Genomic DNA, 9,623 nt, shown 5'->3' with positions numbered 1-9,623 from the left:
GTCACTAGCCTTAAAGTTAGTGATGTGGGATGAATGGAATCAGTGGCCAATCTAACTACTTAACCCCTCCACCTTACACCGTGGGCATGCCGATATGAACAGGATTGGGGCCATGTGCCCGGCCCTCGCCAATGTCAAACCCACTTCATTTTAAATATAATTTCACAGTATCTATATATATATATATATATCTGTGTGTAAGGATAACAACATTTCTGAATACAAACCATCTAATGAAAAGGAGAGATATAGCAATGAAATTGAAATTAAATGACTTAAAAAGAGACTATGGTCAGGGCCGACACTATTTCTTATAGTAGATGAAAATACAAAGCAAAAGACTGATAATAGCTCCTCTAAAGAGTCCGAGACTTAGGAAATAAATTCACAAAATTATTGTAGACGAGAGCAGGCCTTATAAGGTTGTTTTCTAACTCAAGAATATGGAAAATAAGCCTATTGGACTTCCATTAAATGAGATATCATTTTACATACATTAGTTTAATCTATGAAGCCCATTTAACCTGACAAAAGTTTACAAAATTAAGTAAAAACCCCGAATTGAAAACCTTCATTAGGCAGTCTCAAGAATGACCACACCTCGGTGTCTACGAAGAGATGGGCAAAGTGCTAGGGTATTAACCGGTTTGTGCCCATCGCAGTGGATTGTTACCATTAGGAAAGCTTCACCTTCATGGAGAATAAACGAGCTAGTTAAGCAAAGAAACATTGAATGCATAAAAGAAAATGGCAGCGTTGCTATAACCAAAAACACACCTGTACAAACCGCAAACCCACCTATACAAACCGCTGTGGGCAAAAGATGCGTCACATGAATGCACAAAAGCTTTCTACCAAGGGAACACCAGCCTTTCTCCGTGCTTCATCAAGCAGAATCCATGGTGTTATGCCTGAGAGAGAGCAAATGTTCCAAACTATGCATGAAGGCGAAAATGACAAAAACAAATGAGGCTTACTGATGGATAAGGGTTTTTAGTGAGTTATTATGGCCACCATTGGATTTATCCTTGAAGATTCAAGTCTTAGAGGTAAATTAGAGTGGGATGGCAGTGAAATCGCGAGGAGAAACTCCCAAAGCCTAGAGAACTTGCAGAGGAGCGTTCCACGACCGTAGAGGATGAGAGTGAAGGTTTCAATTACCTGCGAGTGGGAGGCAATTACCCTCTAATGCTCTTTCGCTCATCTCCACCATCCAAACGTTTACCATAAATCCGGACCCTAATATTTTTATCTAAATGTAAACTTAATTTAGAATATATGTACTTCTCAAAAACTTATTAAAAAAAAAAATGCTCTTATTAAATATCATAAAAACTGATATTAAATATAAATGAACAAATCACAATCATCTCTAATATAAATGTCCATTATTATAGCATGTATAAATGTATATATAATATTTCAAATCCTAAAGAAATACAAGTTTTAATAATAAAAGAAAAGTAAAGAAAACCATAACGAAGATAAAAATAGAAGAAAGGTCAGAAATGAGCTTGCAATGTTAATGGGAATTTTTTGTGATGGGTTGGTGTGTAGAAAAATTAAAAAACATAAAGAAAGATTTCAAAAAAGAAATGCAATATTTCCGGTTGAGTTTGGAAAGAAAATGCAATTTTAAGTGAGGAATTTTCTGTTTCGTGAAGAATTGGTGTTAAATTAATATTTAAAAATATAAAAAATTTAATAAAGAAAATAAAAATACAAGATAAATAATTTGTATTTTAAAATGTAAAAGAATTAATAACGAAAATAAAAAATTCAAGAAGAAAGACATGGTAATGCTAATGTCAATTGGGGAAATTGAAAATTTTCCTTTGACGGATTAAATGTGACCGTTATAGATGAAATTTTATATTACCATTTTATTACTTAGTTTCATTTGGATATAATTTATTTTCTTTATTTAAATAATAAGTTTTTTATTTTCTTGATATCGTTGCCTATGGGATATATATATACACTGTTGCAGACTTAGAAGAACGGTAACTAAGAGAAGCCGCGTAACGTAGTTTCAATTTTTGATATCAAGGTTTGGAAAACAAGTAGATTAAGTAAATTATGTTATCAGGAAATCAAGGTAATCAATTATCAGGAATGGCCAGGAGAGATTTAATGGCCACAATATACAGATCATTGTTATGGCTTGCCAGAGTGACCTCCTCCCAGGGACAAATATAGGAGAATCAATTCGATAAGTGGCGACGGGTGGAATAGGAGAATCAACTTGATAAGTAGCAGTTTGGAGATTTAAACAAGTGTCTCTCTATACTTTACTTTCTTGGGTATAAAAACGAAAGCACTAAACCTTTTTCCTGCTAAAGTCATTGGATATCACAAATCATTATTGGTGACTAACTTTGAATGTTACTACGACACTCATACTTTTGATGAAGTCAGGTTCAATTTTTAGTGACAGAAACTCTTTTGACCGTCACCAATGAACTTATGGTAACAATTTTCGACCCTCACTAATGTTTTTTTTTCTTCTAGTGTATCAAATATGAAATGAAAATATATGAATGTGAAATAAAAATATGGGAACTAAATTTGAGAGTATCATTAAATCTGTCAAGCCTTTTATTAGGTGAGAGAAATTCTAAAGTTAAAAATGACATAGTTTTGGAATTACAAGTTCAAATGTTAATGTTAGTGTATGAGTTGAAAGTTTTAACATAAATAAATAACTTTAAAAAAATATATATATATTATTTTGAAATTGTAGATAGAGAGAGATATGTCTAATCCTTTTGAAAATTAAAAAATATTGAAATGGATTTTAAAAAAAATGAAGGCTTTGTTGTTTTTGCACACTTTGCTTTAGTTAACATCAGTGCTTGCATGTGATGTACATACTCATTTTACTGAGTTTTAGTTAGTTTTAGTGTTTGCACTCAATTTTGCATTATATTTTGGGTGAGGGGTGTTGTTCCCATTGGGTTTTCCTTCTTTCCCCTTTCATTCATTGTACATGGGTTCCTAAAATGGAGTTATGTGAGTTATGTGGAGTTATGATATTCTTTGTTTAACTTCATTTTTCCCTACATGCACAATGATTATGCCTAGAGTTTATAGCTATAATAGTAGTAATAGCAGCACATTGTCTTACACCTTTACAATTGAATAAAAAATAAATAAATTAAACATATTTAGATTTTTAATCATCCAACACATTTTTGCTGGAATTTCAACAAGTAAAATCCAAAAAATGTTTTAAAATTAAAACATGAGTATTATTGTAGATGTTAAATATATAAAACAATTTTAAAAATAAAATCACGTCTACTGGAAAAATGGAAAAAAAAATTAAGAAGGGGAAAATGAAGTGGAATATATTTATATGGGGTTCAATTATATGAAAAAAAAAAATCCTAAAAGTGGTTCTTTAAATATGTTGTATTTATATTTATAACATTTTTGTGTTTTCACAACAACAACTTAGGAAAGGATCGCAATGGCTTATAAAAATAGAGATTTTTCTTTGGGAAAAGGAGAAACTTCACTATATTCAATGTGTGATAAAAATAAGAAATGAGATTTTACCTTATAATTGGTAGGGACATTGTCTAGCATATTGTCTAATTAAAAATTGAAAATGATAAAATATGTAAAATTGTTTAAAAAAAACAACCTAAAGGAAACATTAGCTACTAACCACTTAGATTTTGATGTTTTGTTTTTCCATTGGCTTGGCTACACACAGGGAGCCAAGCATAAATCTTTCCATGACATGGTAAGTCACATAATTGATAATTTGAAAATTCATGTCCAAGAGGGCTACGATAGACTCCACCACTTTGCATTATTTTATTTCAAGTGTTTGGAGAAGGCCCTATTTTCCTTGCCATAACATTAAATTGCTTGTACTCAACCACCTTGTAGGATTGCTTGTTCTCTTACATTTCCCCTACTGGTTTTCAAACTTTGTCTTCCACCTTGCAGACTACATGGTAGTGAAAGTGAACCTCCCCATGTATCCTTGAAGTCCATTTATTGAAGATAGCATTCCCTTTTATATTAAGAAACTCCCTTGTCAATGCACATCACTACCAATGGAATTGACATTAAAAAATTGAAGTTTTCATGAAAAGGTTTATAAGCTAGCTTATGTCTTGTGGGCAATGGTTTTAAATTGTAAAATCACATGAACTCAATATTTTTAGTTAAGTTTCGAAAATATAATAAAAAAAAAATAAACAACACGCAGCATCAAAAAACAACAATTTGATGTAAGAGTTCATCCCTCCTCGACTACGTCTCTGGGTCCAACTTCGAATGTTGACCTTTTATATTATATGCTCAAAATGTAGATCACATCACCATACAATGCTCAAAGCACAAAAATAGCATTGTCATTATGTCCACAACACCCTAAAACCTTCTATAGGCTCTTTTTGGGCTCAAAAAGGGTGCAAAATGGCCAAGTTAGGCCTCCTCCATTTCTCTGCTACCTATCCTGCAAAATCAACAAAACTAGCAAAACTAGCAACATTTCCTCCTTTGGCATACCTGTGAGATGATAATTTTGTGTGGACATGACAATAATTATCTCGAAATTGGTGCAAAATTTAGGACCGTTAACTCGGCATCTATGCCCAAACTCCCCCCATTTACACAGTCATGTGGGACATAATATGGCCAGGTTTGTGGACCAGAGGCCACATTCTTGCCTACTCCATCACACCTAGTCACGTTATGGGCCATATGGTCGTGGGCTAGGTACCACATGTCGACCCCTTTGCCGCTATCCTCGCCATTGGTCTTGTGAGATGAATGGAATTGTCAATCAGGCTAACCACCCATACCCTCTACCTTACACCATGGGAAAGTTGTATGTGATATGACTGGGGCTAGGGCCATGCCTTTCCTCCCGCCGATGCCAAACCCACTATGTTTCAAATATAATTCCACCATATATATTATAAATAAAAATTAACATATGTGATCCAATGTTAAGACATGTGGTTATTGTGCGAGAGGTCATGGCGTCAAACCCCGCCAGGTTGATTGACACCCAATTTTTTTTCCACAGAAATCGACGTCCATGTGGTGCCCTCCCATGGGCCACGTGGTGCCTCCTGGTTGGACAAACCAAAATTCACCAATTGATCACAATTCGCCAATTTAACCTCTACGACCTGCCACGAGTCACCACAAGATTAGATCATTTAACCATTGTACCTTCTCATTCAATGTGTTAATTTTAGTTCCATGTCATTATACGACCTACCGAGTCAACCTTACAAGTTGAGTATTTAGCTAGGTTTCGAAAAACATTAAAACTTGGTAAATTTCACATATGGTCTCAGATTGATGTGATTCAAGCTTAGTTGGAATCATAACCATGGGATCCATGATTCGACACTAGTTTCAAGAAATTTTGAGCATTTTCATTTTTAAGGATATTTTTTATTGCCTCGATAATTCTTCCCCACCGAAATATTTTGGACTACCAAAATTATGTTTTTTCTCATCAAGTAAGTGAGGGTACAAATGCCTCACTTTCCTAATACCATTCCACCTTGATTTACTTGGATTGGTCCCTTTGGGACTCACACAGCGATACTCCACATTTTATCTACGTGAAGTCCAATCTTCCTGTAACTCATCTATGTATTCAGGAGCAAAATCTTCAATAGATGGAATCTCAAAATTATCTTCATGATCATTAATCATTGGATGCTCATACACTCTCAAGTTTTCCACATTCACAACATAAGAAATTTTGCATGTAAGGTGGCAAATCTAAACCAAAAGCGTTGTTACCAATCTTCTTCAAGATTTTAAAAGGGCCATATCTAATTTTCTTGATCCTTTTACGTTGACCTTGATGTCTTTCCTTGCTGATATACAACCAAAATTGATCTCCCACTTGGAAATCATGATCAACTCAATGCTTTCCATTCCTTCCTTTGTACTTTGCTTTTCTTTTCTCAAGCTTCTCTTGTGCTCCTTAATGCACTAGCTAAATTTGTTCAATGAAATGTTTGGCTTTGTCCACATCACTATGTCTATCTATTGAAATATCTTTACCAAAGATGAATCCAAATGAGACTTTCGAGAATAACCCAAAAAAATTCAAATAGAGATACTTGTGTAGATGAGTGCTTGGCACGAGTGTATGCATGTTGGATGTAATGTGAATGCACATCCTAAATTTTAGGAAGCTTACCACAATACCCACGAAGCAAATAAAATATTTTTCTATTCACTACTTCTACCACGCCATCGATTTGTGGATGAAATTGGTGCTCTTCTTCAACTTTGTGTCCATGAGTTCCCTTAAACTTGACAAAAAATTCCCAACAAATCAAGAATCTTGATCAGAAATAATATAAGTGGGTAACCCAAAGTGAACCTGCACATTTTGGAAGAACATCTTTGCGATTCATTCAACTGTGACCTTTTTCTTACATGGAATCAACACAAAATATTTTGTTGAAACAATTTGTTATCACTCCTCCGGATCTTGAAGGCTGAGAAAGAGTCAAACTCAGGTAACCACACACCAATATTTTGACTTGGTAGCTAACCCTACCAAGCTAGAGAGGGCTCTCTCCAAAGGATCACAGCTAGGAGGGATGGATAGTTTAGGGTTTTAGGCGAGATGTAAAGTGCAGAGGGTTGTTTGATTTGATTTTGGTTTGGTAGTCAAAAGGATGAGTGAATTAGGTTAGAGAATGAATCAAGTCAAGGAAAAATGAATCTGAATTGCAGAAACTTGATGGGGAAAGGTAGAAAAGGTACTTTAAACTCAATAGTATAGTGATGAGATGGTTTAGACTAGTGAGATGCTAAAAAGAGCATGAGGGTCATGAATTTTTTTTAAATTGAAGAAATGAAACAATCTATGATGATTTTCCCAAAACAAAGAATACAAAGATGAATTATGCTTATCACACCTTGAATGTTAGATCCCTATAATACTAGTGATTACCCCATTACTATTGTATTTGTATCCCTTATTAATATTTTTGTGCCCCTATTTCCCCCATATTGTTATTATTATGCCCCATAGAAACCCTCTATTGTTATTTTTGTGGCTTTATAGTATTATTGTTAGGTCGGCTGGGTTATATTGTGACTCCTTAGACTCCTATATATAAAGAAGGAGGTTTTGTCATTTGTATCATCCAAGAATTGTTCATTTATGTAATGTAAAGGAGGTTGCCCCCTCAAATAGGCTGAATTCTAAGGCAATGATCTATCTTTTCTATCTTTTCTTGAGCTTGTTTCATAACATTTGGTATCAGAGCTTTGGATTCTAGTGTTTCGCTGCTCCAAACAGGTCATCGTGGAATTTTCGCTATAACTTTTTTCCTGCAACGTTTCAAAAGCTAAAAAAAGCCCATTTGATAAGACATCGCGCTGAATCTCGGGTCCGAATTTCAGAGCTTTTCGCTCTATATTTGCGGAGATATGATATGAGGAAGTTGGTCTTTTTGTAGACTCCTGAATTACATTCCAAACACGTGACCTGGGGAAAATCGTCATAACTTTCTCTCTGAGCATCAGATTGAAATTTCGTAAGAAGGTACAGAAAGAAAACGGACTGTAGTTTTCTTTTATATATTTTTTAGAGACAAAGGTCAAAATAGTGACTCGTGGCATGTCATAGAAGTTCGCTCTACTAAACTATTCTATAATCAGATAACTGTGGGACATTTGGCATAACTCTTCCGTGGAGAATCTAATTTGGATTAGACTGGTGGCATTGGAAAGAGGACACAGAGGGCTATCATAGGTTGCAATTTCAAAACTAGATAATTTGAAATTACAGAGATACATCAGATTCAATATCAAGCTCCTACAAAGTGAAAAAAGGTGTGTAGTTTTTTTAAATTTTTGCATAAGCTTGGTTTGAAAAAATAGTTTGAAGGAATTAAAAGGGCACAGTAGGAAACCTAGCAGGCAACCTGAAAGCTCTAGCATGACTCATGAAGAAGAGGACGAAATACAACATGATATATCAAAATTACGAGACCAAGTGCAACAAGTGTGACTTGCACAAAAAGCAACAAAATCTAAGATGGATGGTTTAAAGAAAGATGTAGAAGCTAATATGTATGGTTTAAAGAAAGGCGTAGAAGCTAAGATGGATTTTTTAAAGACAAGCATGGAAGATTTGAAGATAGGCATGGAAGATTTCAAGACAAATTTGAAGACACATTTGAAAAGTTTCTACAAGAAATGTTTACTAATGGTGAAAGGGTAGTAAAGGAAACTCATGATGAGAACAAAAGAAATGTTAATCATGATTTCATAGACTCTAATGCTCGATCGAAGACCCACCATATTCCAAAAATCGATATGAGGAAGTTTGATGGCAAGGATCCCGCAACATGGATAACAGATGGAGCAATTTTTCGATTTCAATAATGTGCAAAACACACAAAAGGTACGTATTGCAACTTTATATTTGGAACCAAATCAATTTGTATGGTATCAATGGCTTTGCTCTCGTAAACAAATTATCACTTGGGCAATTTTTACGGAAGAATTGACAACACATTATGAGGATACAAAAAGCAACACTTTTTTAGCCAATTGATAAGTCTCAACCGAAAGGGTTCAATAATGGATCACATTGAGGAGTTCCAAAAATTGAACATAAGGGTAAAAAGTATTCCAGAGGAGCATAGGATTGATGTGTTCATACGGACTTTAAAGGATAAACATGATGTTCGCCTATGGGAACCTGATTCATTAGAGAAGGCATTCAGGTTAGCAAGAAAAATGGAAAGCAAAATTATGGCAACCACGAAGCATACCACTCACAACTATAAAGATGGAAGTGTTGTTGCCCCTAGTCTTCCACAACCTGTAAGGTTGACACCACAACAATTGGAAGAAAAAAGAGCAAAAGGGCTTTGTTACAGTTGTGATAGCAAATACACTAAAGGTCATAAGTGTGCTGAGAAGAAATTATTCTACATAGATTGTGAAGAGGAAGAAGAAAAGGAGCAAGAAAGGTCAAAAGAGGAGTATATACTCCAGGAACAAAGCCTAGATAAAGAAGAAATAAATCCGACCATATCTTGTAATGCATTGGCGAGAATTACCACTCCTCAAACCATTAAGATAGAAGGAGAAATCAAGAAGAAAAAGGTAATAGTGTTGATTGATTCAGGAAGTACCCACATTTTTATTCATTATGGTAGCAAAAGAATTGAATGTCTTCTTATATCTAGCACCAGAGTGTCAAGTGATTGTTTAAAACGAAGGAACAATAAATTTCTCTGGAAAGTGCCATAATATCAAGCTATCCATGGGAGAATATGTATTGACTAACCCAATGCTTTCCATTCCAATGGGAGGTGTTGATGTTGTACTAGGAGTCCAATGGCTACAATCCTTGGGTACAATATCTTTTAATTTTCAAGAACTTTTCATGAAATTTTATGCGGAAGGAAAAGAAGTTGAATTAAGGGGTATTGCAGGGAAACCGAGAAAGATAATCAGCTCTAACGGTATGACAAAGTTTCTAAAAAAGGAACAAAGAGGTGTAATTCCACAATTATGTTCGCTGGATGTTTCCACATCAAAATCATATATTTCTCCAGATCTCCAAAAAGTCTTAGACAATCATTCCAAGGTATTTGAGA

At 34.6% G+C, this 9,623-nt stretch overlaps 1 long non-coding RNA gene across 1 annotated transcript; it reads right to left on the bottom strand.

Moving 5' to 3' along the window:
* Nucleotides 1–601: 601 nt before the first annotated feature.
* LOC149205011 (uncharacterized) lies at nt 602–1,202 on the bottom strand. The gene is made up of 2 exons (XR_016251822.1): nt 799–1,202; nt 602–690 (listed from the first exon to the last, which is right to left on the bottom strand). It is a non-coding gene; the product is annotated as an uncharacterized LOC149205011 (long non-coding RNA).
* Between the last annotated feature and the right edge of the window lie 8,421 nt (nt 1,203–9,623).

This window comes from Pinus tabuliformis, chromosome 1_2 (assembly GCF_031772625.1).
Source record: "Pinus tabuliformis cultivar Carrire ecotype Pingquan chromosome 1_2, CPIR1, whole genome shotgun sequence".
NCBI lineage: Eukaryota > Viridiplantae > Streptophyta > Pinopsida > Pinales > Pinaceae > Pinus > Pinus tabuliformis.
The sequence above is the reverse complement of the archived record's forward strand: the minus strand, read 5'-3'. Positions and strand labels throughout refer to the sequence as shown.